This window comes from Phascolarctos cinereus, unplaced genomic scaffold, assembly GCF_003287225.1.
Source record: "Phascolarctos cinereus isolate Bilbo 61053 unplaced genomic scaffold, phaCin_HiC Scaffold_4;HRSCAF=312, whole genome shotgun sequence".
In the NCBI taxonomy this organism is placed as follows: Eukaryota; Metazoa; Chordata; class Mammalia; order Diprotodontia; family Phascolarctidae; genus Phascolarctos; species Phascolarctos cinereus.
Genome location: NW_027555847.1, coordinates 39441698 through 39462381, shown reverse-complemented (window position 1 = coordinate 39462381; position 20684 = coordinate 39441698).

The following is a 20684-nucleotide window of genomic DNA, read 5'->3' as shown; positions in this document are numbered from 1 at the left end:
CACACAATGGCTCTATAGACCTTCAGTGTGGTAGTCATTCTAATGCCTCTTCTCTCCCATACTTTCCTTCAGAGACCCTCAAACATTGAGCTAGCTTTGGCAACACATGTCAACATCATCATCTAGATGTATATCCCTGGAAAGTATAATGCCAAAGTAAATGAATTTATCCATAGCACTCAAAATTTCTCCATTTGCTATAACTGACAGTTCCACAGTTGCATGGTGTGGTGCTGGCTGGTTGAGAACCTCTAGTTTTTTTGGTGCTGTCCGGCCAAAATTAGAACAAGTGGCAGAGAATTGATTCATATTCTGTCGCTTCTCAGTCTGAGACTGCGCTGAGTGCACAATCATCTGCAAACAAAAAGGCATGCACCAGTCCAGGCAGCCCCTCCACTTTCATCTTGGCATGTAGTCTTCTCAAGTTAAACAATTTACTATCCGTGCAGTAGCTGACCTCGATGCCATTTTCATCCTCATCAAAGGCTTCTGACAACATCACTGAAAACACCATGTTAAAAAGCCTGGGAGCAAATACATAGCCCTCCTACATTCTGTTGGCAACCTGGAAAGTACAAGAGCGTTGTCCATAGTTCAGAACTCATGTAAGCAAGCCATCATGAAAACTGACATACAATATTGATGAACTTCTCCAGGCAATCAAATTTTGCTACAACCTTTCATGAGCTCTCAAGACTGACAGTAGCAAAGGCCTTGGTCAGATTGAGGAACATTGTGTACAGACCTCTCTTCTGCTCCTGGCATTTCTTCTGGAGTTGTCAGGCAGAAAAAACCATGCTGACCATTTGTCAGCTCTTTCTGAAGCCACCCTGGCTCTTGGGTAGATGACCGTCTTCCAGGGGAAGGATTGGTCTATTAAGGAGGATTCTGGCAGGACTCTTGCCAGCAATGACCCCGTTGTGATTGTCACAGGACAATCTATTTCCTATTCTCTTAAACTCCTGTACTGTTCCTAAAGCTTTCTTCAAGACTTCCCAGGCACCACAAGAACAAGAGAGCTGTGGAAAGCAAGAACAAGAAAGAAATAGACGTACTCCCTGGAGAATAATGCACATAATGAAACATAGCCATCGCTCATTTTTTGGTAGATTTTTAAAGTTGACAAAGTAGTTCTTTCACAGCAACACAATGTAGTAACTATTATATATGTTATTTTCCCCATTCTACAAATGAAGATATTGAGGGTCAAAGAGATTAATGTGCCTTGCCCATGGACGTATAGTTTGAAAGTGTCAGAGGTGAGATTCAAAACCAGGACATTGTATATCTGTATTTCACCGAGTCATTTGCCAAAATGTCTCACAATATGCTTATTTCAAGATATAGAGATGTGGGCAGGATGATAACACAGATGATAATACTAATAACAATAGCTTTAAAATGATCATCTCATTCAATCCTCACAACAACTCTGGGAGGTAGGTGCTAATATTATCTGTCTTTTACAGATGAGGAAACTGAGGTAAGAAGAAGTTAAGTACTTTTCCAGAGGCACAGAGCTAGTAAGTGTCAGGGACTGGATATGAACTCAGGCCTTTCTACCCTGAGGTCCTGTGTTCTATTCACTGTACCACCTAGCTGCCCTACATATGGATTCTGAACTGATTGAATGCAGAGATTCAACTTGTACCATAATCTCTAGTGGTGTGCCTCAGGGCTCTTCCCTATTTTATTCAACATTCTTACCAATGATATGGATAAATAAATAGATAACATCTTTTCCCCAAAAAATTTACAAGAGATGTGAAGCTTGAAGGAAAAAAAAATATATATATATAGCTGGATGACAAAATTAACTTTCGAAAATAATAACAGGCAGAAATAAAAGACTAAATTTATTAAGATGATATTTAACAGAGGTAATTGTAAACACCTTTATGGGTTCATAGATTTAGGTCCAGAAGGTCTTTTAAGATCACTTAAAGCAACCCCTTCCTTCCCTTTAAATCAAAAACAAAACTATACAACTACAAGATGAGCGAGAAAAACTAGATAATATTTCATGTGAAAAAAATAGCAAAGTGTTTAGTGGTTTACAGGCTCAGTATGTCAATACTGTAAAGGGGAAGACAAAACAATTAATGATCCTAAGTTTTAGTCTCAGGCGGTGGAAGTATAGTGTCCTGAACAATGAGGTAATGGTCCCACTGGTCAGACCACATCTACAGGCTCGTATTCAGTTCTGGGCACTAAATTTTTAGAAGAGACACTAACAAACTGGAGCACGTCCTGGGTGGACATCCAGGGTGGTGAGGGGACTTGAAATTATGCTAGAGCAGTATTACATAATGGAACTGGGGATGTTTAACCTAGATAAAGGAATTCTGGGTGTGAGCATAATTGACATCTTTAAATAACTTAACAGTCAACAACTATATAAAAAATTCTTCATGTTCCAGTGGACCATACAGGACTGAAAAGGAAATTATACGCAGAAGTCACAAGGAAATAAAATTTTGTTCAATCGGTGAAGCGTCTTAGCATTTAAAGACATCCAAAAATTAAATGGAGTGTCCAATGAGGTCATGATTTTCTCACCACTAAAAGCCTCCATGTGCAATGTGAGCAATCGCTGATCTAAGGTGACATAGCAATGCTTTCTCTTCAGGGAGGGTCCGGAGGAACGAAATGCAGATCCCTTCCATCTCTAAGATTCGAAGATTTTTCTTCTAGTCGCATTGGACTAAGAACTATCTCTCATTCTTGCCTTACTTTCCAGCTAGTTTCCCAGCGATGAACTCAGCCTATCTGGTCATTTTCTTGCTTTGTCTTCAGAGTTGAACCCTGCCTTGCTTAGACTGGCATCCTGAAACTACACTGTCCTCACTTGCCTTCAATGACCGGCTGGCCAAGGGCAACATCCTCACTAAAGAAACTATTATATGGTAGGTGTGTGACTCCCACCTGTGACAAATGGATTTGACCTTCACCAATTCCAAAAGTACCTCACTTTATGCAAGAGAAGAAAGCACAAAATGCATCAATATAAATATGAAATACGATTGAATCTTAAACAGATTATGTCACCTACTATAGGATGCTACAGTAATGCTTTTTGTAAAGAGGAGAGTCAGGAAAAGAACACTGTCTCTAGAATCAGAAGTCTTGGGTTCAAATACTACCTCTGACCCTTATGTATGACCAGGGATGTCACTTACCCCAGCTGTGTCTCTCTCAGTATCCTCAGCTATAAAATAAAGGAATTGGACAAACAAGTTGTACAGTGCATCGAGTGCCAGACCTGGAAGCAAGACCTCCAACCTTAGACACATTAACTATGTGACCCTGGGCAAGCCTTATTCAGTCATTTTGGTCACGTCTGATTCTTTGTGACCCCTTTTGAGGTTTTCTTGGCAAAGATACTGGAGTGGTTTGCCATTTCCTTCTCCTGCTTATTTTACAGATGAAGAAACTGAGGCAAATAGGTTAAGTGATGTTCCCACAGTCAGACAGCTATTAAGTGTCTGAGGCCAGATTTGTTCAATAGGTGAAACTTCTTAGCATTTAAAGATGTCCAAAAATTAAATGGAGTGTCCGAGAAGATGAGTCTTCCTGATTCCAGGCCTGGCACTCTATCTACTGTGCCAGGTTGATGCCCAAATCATTGTGCAAGTCACTTAACCTCTTTTTGCTTCAGTTTTCTTACTTGAAAAATGGGGATATTAGTAGTATCTACTTTCCAGGACTGTTATGACACTCAAATGAGATAATAATTATAAAGCACTTAGCACAGTGCGTGCCACATAGTAAGCACCACATAAATGTTACCTCTTTGTTGTTGTTGTTGTTGTTGTTGTTGACTTCTGAGGTTCTCTTCATCTTTGTGATCCTATGAACGTACTTTATTTTTTGTAAATTCAAATTTTCAATTACTGAGTTTCCTGAAAGCAAAGAACCCTATATAGAGAAATCCAGGTGATCCATAGACAACAATTTGCAACTCAAGAAGGGTTCAGAAAATCCTCATCTCATACTTCATAACTGGAACCAAGACTCCTAAGGAAAACATACCTACGATGTAGCCTCATACATTAGTTAAAAGATAGAACTGCCTCCTCATGCGTTCCCATCTCCACTCCATTGTTTCTAATAAAATGACATGATATGATACGATATAGTATAATATAATATAATATAAATTAATACAATACAATAAAATAGAATATAATACAATACAATACAAAATAATATAACATAATATAATATAATATAATATAATATAATATAATATAATATGATATGATATGATATGATATGATATGATATGAATGATATGATATGATATGATAATGATTGATATATATGATATAATATAATATAATATAATATAATATAATATAATATAATATAATATAATATAATATAATATAATATAATATAATATAATATAATATAATATAATATAATATAATAAATATATAAATGGGAGATAATCTCCGAGAGATGGTATTGGCAATGAGAGAGACCAAGAACTTCATCTTGCAGAATATGGGATCTGAGCTCAGTCTAGGTACGAAGGTCATGTTATAGAGATGTGGGATGTTAGAAAATGGGAGAGTTGTTGCATACTAGTCAGTTTGTTTTACCATTCAATTGTTCAGGTATGAAAAAAGGTGCTATAGGGGATGGGAGTTATCAGGAAATGAATTGGGAATTGTATTTGTTGTTGTTGTTCAATTCTTTTCTGTTTGTGTCTGACTTTTCATGACCCCATTTGGGATTTTCTTGGCAAAGATACTGGAATGGTTCACCATTTCCTTCTCCAGCTTATTTTACAGATGAGGAAACTGAGGCAAACAGGGGTAGGTGATTTGCACAGGGTCATATCGCTAGTAAGTATCTGAGGCCAGCTTTGAACTCAGGAAGATCAGTCTTTCTGATTCCAGTGCTGGTACTCTATCCACTATGCTACAAATGAAAAATGCATTAATAAAAAGATCTTGAAAAAATACCCAAACAACCAAGAAGACCTCTAGAGCTCTACACTCTTTATTTTATTCAACTTTTTCAGTGTCTAATGCTTTTAAGGAGACAAACAGGAAAAAATGTAATTATTAGGGATTCTTTCACTATCAGAATGTTTGCTTAAATCTTTGGAGAGTGTAAGCAGACTCAAATGCAAATGGCACGCGATGCCTTGGGCCTGGCGGACTATCAGCACAGCCTGGTTTTTGAGGCTTTCAAAGTTTTCCCAAGGGCTGCTCTATAAACAGGATAAGTAGTTCATTACAGAAAAGCGGACTCTGGCTCTTTGGGCTGATAATTCTGTTTGGACTGCCCTCCTGGTTTTTCATTTCCCCAATGAAAATGGAAGTTTTGTACTGTTATGCTGTTGAAGCAAATGCTAAGTGCTAGGGATCCATCACTTCCCATGAAGGGAGGGAAGCCTTGGAGAAGCTACCAAGAGGCCAGGGAGCTGACCTTAGCCAGTGTCATTATCAGTGCTCAGTAGGGAGAGTTGTGGTCCCCTGGGTTCTGGACCAGACCCTGACATAGAACCATAAAAGAGAAAAAGGACTTCTCCTTAAAGGCCATGTTTATGGCTCTGGGCCCGTTTTCCATTTTTTTTTTTTTGGCTCACTTTGGTAGTATTCTGCAGCATCAGCAGCTGAAAAAGTGTCTGCTAAACTATTCCGTCTGCTCCAGGTGACTGAGAGGCCCAGAATCTCTCCCTCCTGGCTCAGCCAACAAGATGAACCTGCCAGCAGTGATCATGACAAATGCCATCCTTTGTCAGAGGTCAGGCTGGGGTTTGGCTCAGGAGAGTGCTACTGAGGCTCTGACACTTTGGGTAAATTGCCTGCTGTCCAAAAGTCCCACTCAGCCAATAAGACTTTTTATGAGGCTCAGGAAACCCTTTCAGCAAGTGGCAAGTGGACATTTCGAATTCTGTGGAATAAATCCAGGATGATGTTGTTCGTGTTTTAGAATCTCTATGAGTGTAGCCCATTCACTCACTCATTTGTTTATGAATTCATTCATTCAAACAATACTTATTGGATATGCCATGTCTAGGACCTCACAGGTTGTGAGGCTGAAATGAAATAATACATGTGATGGGCAGTATAAAGGCTCACAGGATCATAGATTTCAAGGTGGAAGGATGGTCAGTGTTCCTCCAGTTCAAGCTCTTTTTACCAATGAGGAAACTGGGACCAAGAGAGGTTAAGTGACTTCCCTAAGGTAACACAAGTAGTAAGTGGCAGTCAGCTTCGAACTCAAGCCCTTACGTCAAATCAAATAATCTGTCTTCTGTGCCCCTCTGACTTATAAATATAACATGGAGTCATTATTTTTACGAATATGGGCAGGAAAAAAGACAAAAACTCATGCCTGCCTTCAGGGAATTGATAATCAAGTAGTAAAAATATGCTTGGTTATCCCTCAGGGAAGAGAATATATTATTCATTTTTATGAATTCATTTTGTTTAGATACAATAGACACTTCCCAGAAAACATACGAGGAAACGTGACCAACTGTCTTCCCCGAAACTGTTCATCAAAGCCTCCTTCTGCCATGATTACAACTGATACGGTTTGTCACTTTGGGCTTTTTCAGTTAACCAGCTGCTAACTAAAAAGGGGAGAATGAGTGAATGAATGAATAAAGCATTATGAGCAGTTTGTTAAGACCTGGGGACACAAATAGAAAAGACAGTGACTGATCTCAAGTTCACATTTTTATGGAAAACACTTATCTAGTCTTCCTCATTAAAATGTGTATGTATATAAATAATAATGTAATATAATATACAATATTATTATGCAGTATATAATATAATAATGTATAATGTTATAATACAATACAAATAATAATATGATATTAATAATAATATAAAAATATAATACAAATAAAAGTCAAGGTTAATGTTTCTTCTTTAATGCCATTTGTACTGATAAAATCATATCAATTCCTGATACTAAACCATCTGACAATGACAGGGACTGGTGACCAGAACTTTCTTTTCTGGGTTCTCACTAGCTGTGACTACAGTACATGCAAGAGCAGTTGCTGGGCCGTATCTCCCTAGGGTCTCCTTCCCAGAAAGTCTGAGGACAAAGGAGTAGAAACATTGCCATTCCCAAGATTTTTGGGTTCAGGCTTCTGGGATGTATCCCTGGGCTGTGAGGAAAATAGTAGTTAAGTGGTAGTAATGGGTTGATTTGCCTGCCATATGCTACCTCCTGCCTCTCCCTCCAGATGACTCACTGTTTCAGCTAAGCCAGCTTAACCACCCTGTATGTGGCAGTTCATTGGCAGTTAGAGGGCAGGACTGACCTCTTCTTTATAAGAGTTGCTACCCTGTATGATGACTGTGAGGGCTTGGTTAGAAATAGGAATGGTGTATGGGGCACTGCCATTCCCAAGATACCTGTGCCTATCTGCTTTTTGGGGGTAGTTGGTCAGCTGTTGTTCTGGTGGTGCTCAGGAAGATCTACCTCTGACACATACTGACCTAGCGACTTTAGACTAAGTCATTTACTTTCTCAGTATGCACAGACTACTCCTAAGAGTTTGCTAACCTGCATTAGGACAATGAGTTTCCACACAGATAAAATCACAGGTGTAGACCAAACACGTGAAATACATTGAAATTAATTTGTTTAAATGTAGAGATCATGATAAATTTCATCCTTTGTCAGATGTCAAGTACACACAGGCACATGCATGAGAAAAGAAGAAAGTTTGTTCTAATTTTTAAAATTAATTATTTTGTACCAACAGTATCCATTGCATCTGACATGAGTTTCATTGCTTTACAATGTTGTTTTCATGTACATGTCTGTCTTAAATGTATATAATTGTTATTTTGATTCTTTCCTCCCCCCTTCCTGGGGCATTGAAATAGCAACCTCCTTTTTGAAAAATGACACCAAAGTCTTAATGTAAACCTTCAGATTTGACCATTTATCCAACTCTGAATGTACCTTCCTTTATTATTATTTATACTTCTGCCTTGTTGCCAGAAATAGCATGAGAACTTAGTTAAGAAAAATGCAGTGACTTGCTTGAGCTCTCCCCCAAACCCTTTCAAATACCTATAAAAATGGCTCTAAACAACTTCTAAAGCAGCAGAACCCACAAAAGGACAGAATGAAACAAATTTACAACCCAAGACAGCCTGAATGGATGATTGGAAAGGTACATTGTGCTGGACTGGGAGAAGAGCGCACTTTAGCGTGGGTGCTCAGGCCTCAGCAAACCTGGAGCGGGCCTCAGAGAACTGAATCGCAGGCAGCTGTGGCAGTTTCCAGACTTCTCAACCCGGAAACACCAAAGGCAACTTAGGAGGTCAGTGGGAAAAATCTGTGCCTGTGGTGAGAGAGAAAAGCACAGTCAGCCCTAGTCCCCAAGCTTGGCCCCAGGGCAGCAGCTGCTTCCAGAGTTTCCAGGCCCACAAACTTAAGGAGAATCAAGTGGCTGATCAGAGGGGGATTGCAGGGATCTCTCTGCTGGTGCAGGATTCTCTTGCTTTGGCCATGCTTGGATCTGGGTCACAGTTCTGGGTGGCGGTCCTGGGGTGAGGAGGAGCACTGACATGGTACAGTTTGTAGTGGTGGTGAAAAGAAAATCCTCCTCACTATTCCAAAACAGGAAAGAGTGCTTGTGGTCACTCATACACTGGAGAACAGGCCAGGAAAGGAAAAAACACCTCACCCTTGATCATTGAACCTTGGAAGAACTGAAAATTTACAGATCCCTAGAAGTATCTCTAAAACAGCTGCACAAACCCCTTAAAGCTTGGGACAGTACGTTCTCCACATTGGAAGCAGACCCCTACCTTAACAAAGAGGTTATAACTCAAGTAATTGGCTGGGATCATGAGAAAGCAGCACAAAATGAGTCAGATCATAGAATCTTACTTTGATGACAAAGAAGAAGATCAAAACATACAACCACAAGAAGACAACAAAGTCAGAGCTCCTATGTCCAAAGCCTCCAGGAAAAATAGGAATTGGTACCAGGCCTTGGAAGAACTCAAAAAGGATTTTGAGAAGCAAGTAAGAGAAGTACAGGAAAAACTGAGAGTGATGCAAGAAAAATATGAAAAACAAGTTAACAGCTTGCTAAAGGAGACCCAAAAAAATACTGAAGAAAATAACACCTTAAAAAATAACCTAACCCAAATGGCAAAAGAGGTCCAAAAAGCCAATGAGGAGAAGAATGCCCTAAAAAGCAAAATTGGTGAATGGAAAAGGAAGTCCAAAAGCTTACTGAAGAAAATACTTCCTTAAAAATTAGAATGGAACAATTGGAAGCTAGTGACTTTATGAGAAATCAAGACACTGTAAAACAAATGCAAAAGAATGAAAAAATAGAAAACAATGTGAAATATCTCATTGGAAAAACAACTGACCTGGAAAATAGATCCAGGAGAGAGGATTTAAAAATTATTGGACTATCTGAAAGCCATGATCAAAAAAAGAGCCTAGACATCTTCTTTCAAGAAATTATCAAGGAAAACTGCCCTGATATAGTAGAACCAGAGGGCAAAATAGAAATTGAAAGAATCCAGTGATCTCCTCTTGAAAGAGATCCCCAAAGGAAAACTCCTACAAATATTGTAACCAAATTCCAGAGTTCCCAGGACAAGGAGAAAATATTGCAAGCAGCCAGAAAGAAACAATTCAAGTATGGTGGAAAGACAATCAGGATAACACAAGATTTAGCAGCTTCTACCTTAAAGGGACCAGAGGGCATGGAATATAATATTCCAGAGGGCAAAGGAGACGGGTTTACAAACCAAGAATCACCTGCCCAGCAAAACTGAATATAATTTTTCAGGAGAAAAAATGGTCATTCAGTGAAATAGAGGACTTTCAAGGATTCTTGATGAAAAGACCAGAGCGGAATAGAAAATTTGACTTTCAAATACAAGATTCCAGTGAAAAGTGAAGAGGTAAACAGGAAAGAGAAATGATAAGAGACTTAGTAAGGTTGAACTGTTTACATTCCTGCATGGAAAGATGATATTTATAACTCATGAGACCTTTGTCAGTATTAGGGTAATTGGAAAGAAAAAATTATGTGGAGAGAAAGAGAGAGCGAGAGAGAGAGAGAGAGAGAGAGAGAGAGAGAGAGAGAGAGAGAGGGCACAGGGCGAGTTGAAGATGTAGGGGTAGTATCTGGAGAATAAAATTAAGGGATGAGAAAGGATTATACTGGATGAAGGAGAAAGAAAGAGGTAGAATGGAATAAATTATCTCACATGAAACAAACAAGAAAAGGCTTTTACAGGGGAGGGGAAATGGGGCAAGGTGAGAGGCAATGATGAATCTTATTCTCACAGGATTTGGCTTAAGGAGCAATAGCACACACACTCAGTTGGGTATAGAAACCTGTTTTACCCTACAGGAAAACAGGACAGGGGGGAGAAGGAGACAAGAGAGCAGGGAGATGATAGGGGGGTAATCAGAAGCAAACACTTCTGAGGAGGGACAGGGTCAAAAGAGAGAATAGAATAAATGGGGGGGTGGGATACGATGAAGGGAAATATACTTAGTTTTGTACAACATGACTACCATGGAAGTGTTTTGCATGACTATACATGTATAACCTGTTGCTTGCCTTTTCAGTGAGGGTGGGTGGGGAGAGAGGAAGGGAGAAAATTTGGAACCCAAAGTTTTAAAAACACATGTTAAAAGAATAATTGTTTCACATGCAACTGGGAAATAAGAAATACAAGAAAGGGGTATAGAAATTTATCCTACTGTACAGGAAAATAGAAGGGAAAGGGATAAGAGAGGGGGGGGAGAGATAGAAGGAAGGGCAAATTAGAGGAAGAGGTATACAGAATGAATATCATTTTGGGGTAGGGGGAGGGATGAGATGGAGAGAAAATTTCGAACTCAAAATCTTGTGGAAGTGAATGTTGAAAACTAAAAATAAGTTAATTATTTTATTTTAAAAGATTTTTAAAAAAGAACTTAGCTAAAACCTAGGTAAAGCAACCTCTATAGCATTTTCCAGATATACTAGCTTATTCTTTCTTTTTCTTTTTTTGCTCTGTTTATTTTTTTAATCTTATTAATTTATTTTGATTTATCAACAATCACTTCCATATGCTTTTGAGTTTAAAAATTTTCTCCCCCTTTCCCCACCCCCTCCCAAGACGGCACAAATCTGATATAGGCTATACATTTACATTCCTATTAAACATATTTTCACATTAGTGAAGTTGTAAGTAAAAATTAAAACCAATAGGAGGAACCATCAGAAAGAGAAACAAAACTCAACAGAAGAGAAAAAAATGATAGCATTTCTTCCATAGTTCTTTCTTTGGATGTGGACAGCATTTTCCATCCGAGGCCTCTGGAGATGTCTTAGATCCTTGTAATGCTGAGAAGGGTTAGTTTTATCAATATTAGTCATCACACATGTGGCTGTTATTGTGTACAAAGTCTCTTGGTTCTGCTCACTTCACTCAGCATCAGACCATACAAGTCTTTCCAGGTTTTTCTGAAGTCAGCCTGTTCATCATTTCTTATAGCACAATAGTATTCCATTACATTCATATACCCAACTTGCTCAGCCATTCCCCAATTGATGGGCATCCTCTCAATTTCCAATTCTTTGCCACCACAAAAAGAGCTGCTATGAATATTTTTGTACATGTGGGTCCTTTTCCCATTTGTTTGATCTCTTTGGGATATAGCCCTAGAAGTGCTATTGCTGGATCAAAGGGTATGCACATTTTTATAGCCCTTTGGGCATAGTTCCAAATTGTTCTCCAAAATGGTTGGATCATTTCACAACTCCACCAACAATGTATTAGTGTTCCAATTTTCCCACATCTTCTCCAACATTTATCATTTTCCTGTTTTGTCATGTTGGCCAATCTGATAGGTGTGATGTGGTACCTCAGAGTTGTTTTGATTTGCATTTCTCTAATCAATAATGATTTAGAGCATTTTTTCATATGACTATAGATGGCTTTAATTTCTTCATCTGAGAACTGTCTGTTCATATCCTTTGACCATTTATCAATTGGGGAATGGCTTGTGTTCTTATAAATTTGTCTTAATTCTCTATATATTTTAGAAATGAGGCCTTTATCAGAGAGACTGGTTGTAAAAATTCTTTCCCAATTTTCTACCTTCCTTCTAATCTTAGTTGCATTGGCTTTGTTTGTGCAAAAACTTTTCAATTTAATGTAATCAAAATTATCCATTTTGCTTTTCATAATGTTCTCTATCTCCTGTTTGGTCATGAATTCTTCTGTTCTCCATAGATCTGATAGGTAAACTTTCCTTGTTCTCCCAGTTTACTTATATATCAGCCTTTATATCTAAGTCATGAACCCATTTTGACTTTATTTTGGTATATGGTGTGAGATTTGGGTCTATGCCTAGTTTCTGCCATACTCTTTTCCAGTTTTCCCAGCAGTTTTTTTCAAAGAGTGGGTTCTTATCCCAGAAGCTGGGGTCTTTGGGTTTATCAAATAATAGATTACTATAGTCATTGACTACTGTGTCTTGCATATTTAACCTATTCCACTGATCCACCTCCCTATTTCTTAGCCAGTACCAAGCAGTTTTGATGATTGCTGCTTTATAATACAATTTAAGATCTGGAATTGCTAGGCCACCTTCCCCTGCATTTCTTTTCATTAGTTCCTTTGATATTCTGGACCTTTTGTTTTTCCAAATGAATCTTGTTATTATTTTTTCTAACTCTATAAAATAATTTTTGGTAGTTTGATTGGTATGGCACTGAATAAGTAAATTAGCTTAGGTAGGATTGTCATTTTTATTATATTAGCTCGGCCTACCCATGAGCAACTGATGTTTTTCCAATTATTTAGATCTGATTTTATTTGTGTGAAAAGTGTTTTGTAATTGTGTTCATAGAGTTCCTGGGTTTGTTTCGGAGGTAGACTCCTAAATATTTTATAATGTCTACAGTAAGTTTAAATGGGATTTCTCTTTCTATCTCTTGCTGTTGGGCTTTGTTGGTAATATATAGAAATGCTGATGATTTATGTGGGTTTATTTTATAGCCTGCAACTTTGCTAAAGTTGTTTATTATTTCAAGTAGTTTTTTACTTGATTCTCTAGGATTCTCTAAGTATATCATCATGTCATCTGCAAAGAGTGATAGCTTTGTTTCTTCTTTGCCTATTCTAATGCCTTCAATTTCTTTTTCTTCTCTTATTGCTAAAGCTAAGTTTCCAGTACAATATTGAATAACAGTGGTGATAATGGACATCCTTGTTTCACCCCGATCTTATTGGAAATGCTTCTAGCCTGTCCCCATTACATATAATGCTTGCTGAAGGTTTTAGATAGATGCTATTTATTATTTTAAGGAAGACTCCATTTATACCTATTTTCTAGTGTTTTTAATAGGAATGGGTGTTGTATTTTATCAAAAGCTTTTTCTGCATCTATTGAGATGATCATGTGGTTTCTGTTGGTTTTGGTGTTGATATGCTCAATGATGCTGATAGTTTTCCTAATATTGAACCAACCCTGCATTCCTGGTATAAATCCTACCTGGTCATAGTGTATTATTATTGTGATAAGTTGCTGCAATCTATTTGCTAGTATTTTTTTAAAATTTTTGCATCTATATTCATTAGAGAAATTGGTCTATAATTTTCTTTCTATTTTGTTTTGACTCTTCCTGGTTTAGGTATCAACACCATATTTGTATCATAAAAAGAATTTGGTAAGACTCCTTCTTCACCTATTTTCCCAAATAGTCTATATAGTATTGGAATTAATTGTTCTTTAAATGTTTGATAGAATTGCATGTAAATCCATCTGGCCCTGGAGATTTTTTCCTAGGGAGTTCATCAATGGCTTGTTCAATTTCTTTTTCTGAGATGGGGTTATTTAAGTATTTTACTTCCTCTTCGTTAATCTGGGCAATTTATATTTTTTAAATATGTATCCATTTCACTAAGATTGTCAAATTTGTTGGCATATAGTTGGGCAAAATAATTCCTAATTATTGTTTTAATTTCCTCTTCCTTCATGGTAGCTTCATCCTTTGCATTCTTGATACTAGTAATTTGGTTTTCTTCTTTACTTTTTTTAAAAAATTAAATTAACCAAAGGTTTATCTATTTTATTATTGTTTTTTTCATAAAACCAGCTCTTAGTTTTATTTATTAGTTCAATAGTTTTCTTAATTTCAATTTTATTAATTTTTCCTTTGGTTTTCAATATTTCTAATTTGATGTTTAATTGAGGTTTTTTAATTTGTTCTTTTTCTAGTTTTTTTTAGTTGTATGCCCAATTCATTAATCTCCTCTTTTTCTATTTTATTTATGTAAGCATTTAGAGGTATAAAACTTCCCCTAAGAAGTGCTTTCCAGCATCCCATAATTTTGGTATGTTGTCTCATTAGTGTCATTCTCTTGAATGAAATTATTGATTGTTTCTATGATTTGTTGTTTGACCCAATCATTTTTTAGGATTAGATTATTTAGTTTCCAATTATTTTTTAGTCTATCTTTCCATGGCCCTTTATTACATATAATTTTTATTGCATCATGATCTGAAAAGGATGCATTTAATATTTCTGCCTTTCTGCATTGGATTGTGAGGTTTTTATGCCCTAGTACATGGTCAATTTTTGTGTATGTGCCATATACCACCGAGAAAAAAAGTATATTCCTTTCTATCCCCATTCAGTTTTCTCCAGAGGTCTATCATACCTAACTTTTCTAATGTTCTATTCACCTCCTTAACTTCTTTCTTGTTTATTTTGTGGTTAGATTTATCTAGTGCAGAGAGGGGGAGGTTCAGGTCCCCCACTAGTATAGTTTTGCTGTCTATTTCTTCCTGTAACTCCCTGAACTTCTCCTCTAAGAATTTGGATGCTATACCATTTGGTGCATATATGTTTAGTAATGATATTACTTCATTGTATATGGTGCCTTTTAGCAGGATGTAATTTCCTTCCTTATCTCTTTTGATAAGATTTATTTTTGCTTTTGCTTTATCTGAGATCAGGATTGTACCCTTGCTTTTTTTTACTTCAGCTGAAGCATAATATATTCTGCTCCAGCCTTTTACCTTTACCCTGTATGTGTCACTCTTTTTCAAATGTGTTTCCTGTAAACAACATATTGTAGGATTATGGTTTTTAATCCATTCTGCCATCTGTTTCCGTTTTATGGGAGAGTTCATCCCATTCACATTCACAGTTATGATTACTATCTGTGTCTTTTTCTCCATCCTTTTCCCCTATTTATGCTTTTCTTTCTCCTTTTTCCTTTCCCCCTTCACTAGTGTTTTGCTTTTGACCACTGCCTCCTTCAGTCCCTCCTCCTTTATTATATTTTTCCCTTTTCTTCCCTTTACCCTTACTTGCTTTCCCTCCCTTCTTTCCCCCTCCCTTTTCTTTCCCCTTTTCCCTCCTACTGCCTATAGGGCAAGTTAGATTTCTATACCTAACTGATTATGTTATGCCCTTCTTGAGCCAAATCTGATGAGAGTAAGGTTCAAACAATGCTCCCCCCCCTTCTTTCCCTCTGCTGTAATAGGATTTTGTGTCTTTTCCTGTAATGTAATTTACCCTTGTCTGCCTCCTCCTTTCTCAGTACATTTTCTAAGATCAGATTGATCCACTTATTTGGATCCATTTAACCCACTTGATTAGATTTTTTTTTATCATTACATCAAAGTCAACTAATATCCACCCTCTTTATGTATACTCCTTTAACATGGTGTAATAACAATACAGTTCTCAAGGGTTGCAAGTGTCATATTCCCTTGTAGGGGTTTAAACAGCCTTCCCACCCTTATTAACAACATATTGTATCTTTCTGTCCCATTTACCTTTTTGTCTTTTGAGTCCTGTACTTGAAGATCAAATTTTTTGTTGAGCTCTGGTCTTTTTATCAGGAAAGTTTGGAAGTCTCCTATTTTGTTGAATATCCATCTCCTCCCTTGAAAAATGATGCTCATTTTTGCTGGGTAATTGATCCTTGGCTGCATTCCAAGCTCCTTTGCCTTACAGGAATATCATGTTCCATGCCCTGCGGTCTTTTAATGTAGAAGCTGCAAGGTCCTGTGTAATCCTGACTGTGGTTCCATGATATTTAAATTGTTTCTTCCTGGCTGCTTGCAGCACCTTCTCTTTCATCTGGTAATTTTGGAATTTTGCTATTATATTCCTTGTGCTGTCAATTTGGGATCTCTTTCAGGTGGTGAGGTGGATTCTTTCTATGGTTATTTTCCTTCTGGTTCTAGGACTTCAGGGCAGTTTTCCTTTATGATTTCCTGAAAGATACTGTCCAGGCTCTTTTTTTCATCATGATTTTCAGGTAGTCCAATAATTTTTAAATTGTCTCTCCTGAATCGATTTTCCAGGTCGGTTGTTTTACTGATGAGGTATTTTATGTTTTCATCTATTTTTTCATTTTTTTGTTTCTGTTTGACTGATTCTTGCTCTCTCATAGAGACATTAGTTTCCATTTGTCCAATTCTCATTTTTAACAGATTGTTTTCTTCTGTTAGGTTTTGTACTTCCGTCTTCAATTGGCCAATTTTGTTTTTTAGGGACTTGTTTTCTTCAGCGTACTTTTTTTCCAATTGGCCAATTGTATTTTTGAAGGACTCTTCCACCTCTCTCATTTGACTATTAAAATCCTTCTTGAGCTCTTCTAAGAAGGCTTTTTGAGCTTCAGACCAGTTCATACTCCCTTTTGATGTTGCAGATGTGGATTTGTTGCCAATGTTGTCCTCTTCAGAATTTCTGTCTTGACCTTCACTCTTCTCATAATATGAATCTATGGTACGTTTCTTTTTGCTCATGGTGTTTCTTTATTCCCTGGCCTTTAAAGAGATTGAGCTCTCCTGCTGGGGAACAGAGGGCACTGACCCAAGTTTCTTCTGTTGGGAGTCTAGGTCTTGGTCACTGGCTTTGTGTGCTGGGGCCTCTGATGTTGGCAGTTGGAGGCTGTAGGGTTCTGGCAGCTTACCTCATGTTGGGCAATTGTAGGTTGCCTGTTTTTCCTTTCCTTTATCTTTTTTCAGCTTCTTTTAGATAGGTGCTGCAGGGTGTTTATCTGCCTAGGGTCCCCTGCAGTGTTGTCTCCCTGTTTCTGCTAATGCACCCGGATTCCTTTGTGGTGGAGTGCCGAGGCTCCTGGTGGCTTTCTGAGCTGGTTTCCACCAGTTCCCCCCACCCACCCACTGAGGCACTTGGAGGTCCAGGTGTTGGTGTTTGCCAGTTCTACCACCTGGGCTTCAGGATTTCTTCACAATTGGAGGCTGCAGGGCACTGACAGCTCTCCTGGTGTTGGGCTGGAACTAGCAGGGCTGGGGCTTTAGGAAGCCTTTAGGTTGTTTTCTTCACCTCCTTTCAGATGAATGCCGAAGGGTACTTATCTGCCTGAAGCCCCTTGTAGTTCTGCCTCCCTTATTTTTGCTGAGGCACTGGGAGACCTGTTTGCTGGGCTGCCACACTGCTGCTCCCCGTCTTTCTTCTAGTTCAGCTGTTCCAGGGTTTTTTTTTGTCTGAGGTGATATTTTCTGGGTTTTCAGAGGTTAATAGGGGAGAATGCAAGTGACTACCTTTTTACTCCACCATCTTGGCTCCCCACAAAATTCAATTTTTAAAAGAGCAGCTTATTCTTTCAAAAAAGGAAATAAGGTGAGTTTTGTCATGACCTATTTCTGATGAAGCCATGTTGCCTTTTTCTTTGATCACTACTTCTCCAAAGGTTCAACAACCATCCCTTTATTAACACATCTTAGAAGTTTTCCAGGAAAGGAAGGTAAGCTCACTAGAATAGAGTATGCACACTCTATTTACTTCTTCCTTTGAAAATTGGGACAATATGTATCCTTCAAAACCATGGTTCCTCTGCTGTTCTCCATGACCTTTCAGATGTTATTGTCTATGACTGAGCAATCACACCTGCTAATTTTTTAAAGTGCCCAGATGTGGTTCTTCAGAGCCTGGTGAATTGAAATAATCAAGGGAATCAAGTGAAGCTACATACAGACTCTTTAAAAATTATTTATGGGAAAATAATATTAAATATTAATATAACCAATTAAACATGTTTTGTACTGTTAATATTTAAATAAATTAATTTCAATACATAAAATATCACTACAACTTATCAATCTCTCCCATTAAGTCTCCATCAGGATTCTTGTCTATCTGGTCATTCATTCCCTTTCTCTGTTCCTCTTTTAAAAGTATAATTATTGTATAATTTGTCCATATGGATTTGCTTTTTTTTCTTTGAGTTTGCATTATTTAACAAAAACTCCTCCATATTTATATATCAATCACAAATCGTCTATGATTTCATCAACATGAGATATCACTTTCCTAAGACAAATGGAAACTTTTTTATAACTTCATAGCTAAGTTCAGGGGTGGGGAACCTGCAGCCTCCAGGCCAGATGTGGCCTTCTGGGTTCTCAGGGATGGCTTTTTAAACTGATTCCAAGTTTTACAGAATAATTCCTTTTATTAAAGGGATTTGTTCTGTGAAATGTGGATTCAGTAAAAGGGCCACACTTGAGGACCTAGAGGGCCACATGTGGTCTTAAGCTGCAGGTTCCCCACCCCTGTGCATCTAGAGAGTCACTTAGGGAACCTCAGAGGGCGAATGACTTGCCTAGGGTCTACCCCAATGAATTTCTCCACAATCAGCTTTGAATTTCATTATTTTAATTATTTTTTGCCGATTTGACAGATGTGAGGTGGTATCTAAGGGTTGTTTTAATTTGTCTCTCCTGGATTATTATTTATATTCAACATATTTTTTACAAAGCAGTTATTAGTGTTTTATTGTTGCTTGCTTAACAATTGTTCGTATCCTTTGAGCATTTATGCATGGTCAGCTGGGAGTTGTCTTTGTAGGTTTTTAGCAGTTCTTTGTAAATCAATTGAATTTTTAAAAGTATTTATTAAATCTATATTATGCAACAGATACTGTGGTACACAATGAAGATATACAAAGATAACAAACAAGACAGTCCTGATTTGAAGGAATTTAGAGTATGAGGGATATAACACGTACATAGATAACTAAAAAATATAGATATAGGTTTGTCTATGCACACACAGAGTAAGTATACAATAATTTCTAATCAAAGCCATTGACATTTCTATTAGGCATTGTTTTTTATGCCATTTTTGATGTATACAACTTCTCTAATCTATTATTTTACTAGATTTTTGTCATATAGGAAAAATATTTTAATGTCATCAGGTAATCTGTACTGCCCCCTAATAATCATTTCTATTTAGATGATAAAAAAAAGTTTTCTCTCCTCAGTATTGGACATTATTTCATTTTCTTCTTCTTTTCTTCTTTAATTTTCTTTCTTTTTTATGTTCAGGTCTAGAATCCCACTGGAATTCACCGAAGTATAGTGTATGAGATTTGGACATAAATCTATTTCCTGCCAAACTGCTAGCCAATTTTCCCCAAGTACATTTATTAAGAAAGACAGTGTGGGATTGAAGAATAGCCATGGAATCATGAAAATTTGAATTCCAATCTACCCTCCTGACACATTCTAACTGTATTATTCATTGACAAAATACTTAAACTCTTGGGGCTAATCCCTAAGACTATAAATTTCAAAACACTTGCCAATCAGTCCTGGGAGAGAGCTTATGACATGTATACCAATCAAGTCATAAGTTCAGTCCAAATATGTTAAGGAATGCATCAATTAATAGATGGATGGATGAAAGAAAACAGTATTTTAATAAAGTTCCTACTATGTACAAATCACTGTGCTAAATACTGAGAATCCAAAATGATAGTCCCTGTTCTCAAGGAGCTCACATTCTAAGGGGGAAGGCAACACATATGGAAGGTTGTGAATCAGATGGAAAGGTTTTATGGACCTTATGGAATGAATCCTTAGTTGTTGGTGTGGGCCCGGGGAAACAGAGGCTTACTATATCTCTAGTTACCTGAATTTTGCTTTCTGACTAGCTATGTCTTTCTCTCCTTTCTAGCCCAAAGATCATTTTCCTTAGAAGAGAAAACAGAGAAAAAATAAGAATTAAGCAGCTCTATCTTCACTTTGGCATTAGTTATTATTGCTCCACTTACCCCAAGCAGCCAGAAATAGAGTCCAAGAAATCACAGTCAGAATCATATGAGACCTAGATATGCCTATTATAAAGAAGAGATAAGATAAACAGATGAAATATTCCAACAGGCAAAAGATGAAGGCTTACAGTCAGGAATGATTTATCCTGAAAAACTGAATATAAGCCTATGTAGGGAAAATGTATCTTTAATAGAATACAAGACTTCCAAAGATTATAAATGAAAACACCAGAGTTGAGCAGAAGTTCTGAAATGTTAACATAGGAATCAAGAGGAACCTAAAAAGTGATATATGTTTAAATGAGTAGAAAGAACTAAACAATGTTGCATTCTAATGGAGGAGAAGAGACCTGTCCCTTCAGAATCCTAATGTCATCTAGGATGACAGAGGGAGTTAAATAAGATAAATATAGGCCTGGGTGTGTGTGTTTTTTTTTTCAATTTTCTTGATTTGATGAGAAGAGGGAAAAAAAAGGTAAGGAATGATATTCCTAAAGAAGAAGTGAAGAAGAAGGGGGAATTATTGCCTAGTTCACATAAATGGAATGCACATGAAGAACAGCATGCAAACATGAAGTAAAGGGTGGAAGGAGTGGACATCTAATGGTCTCATTC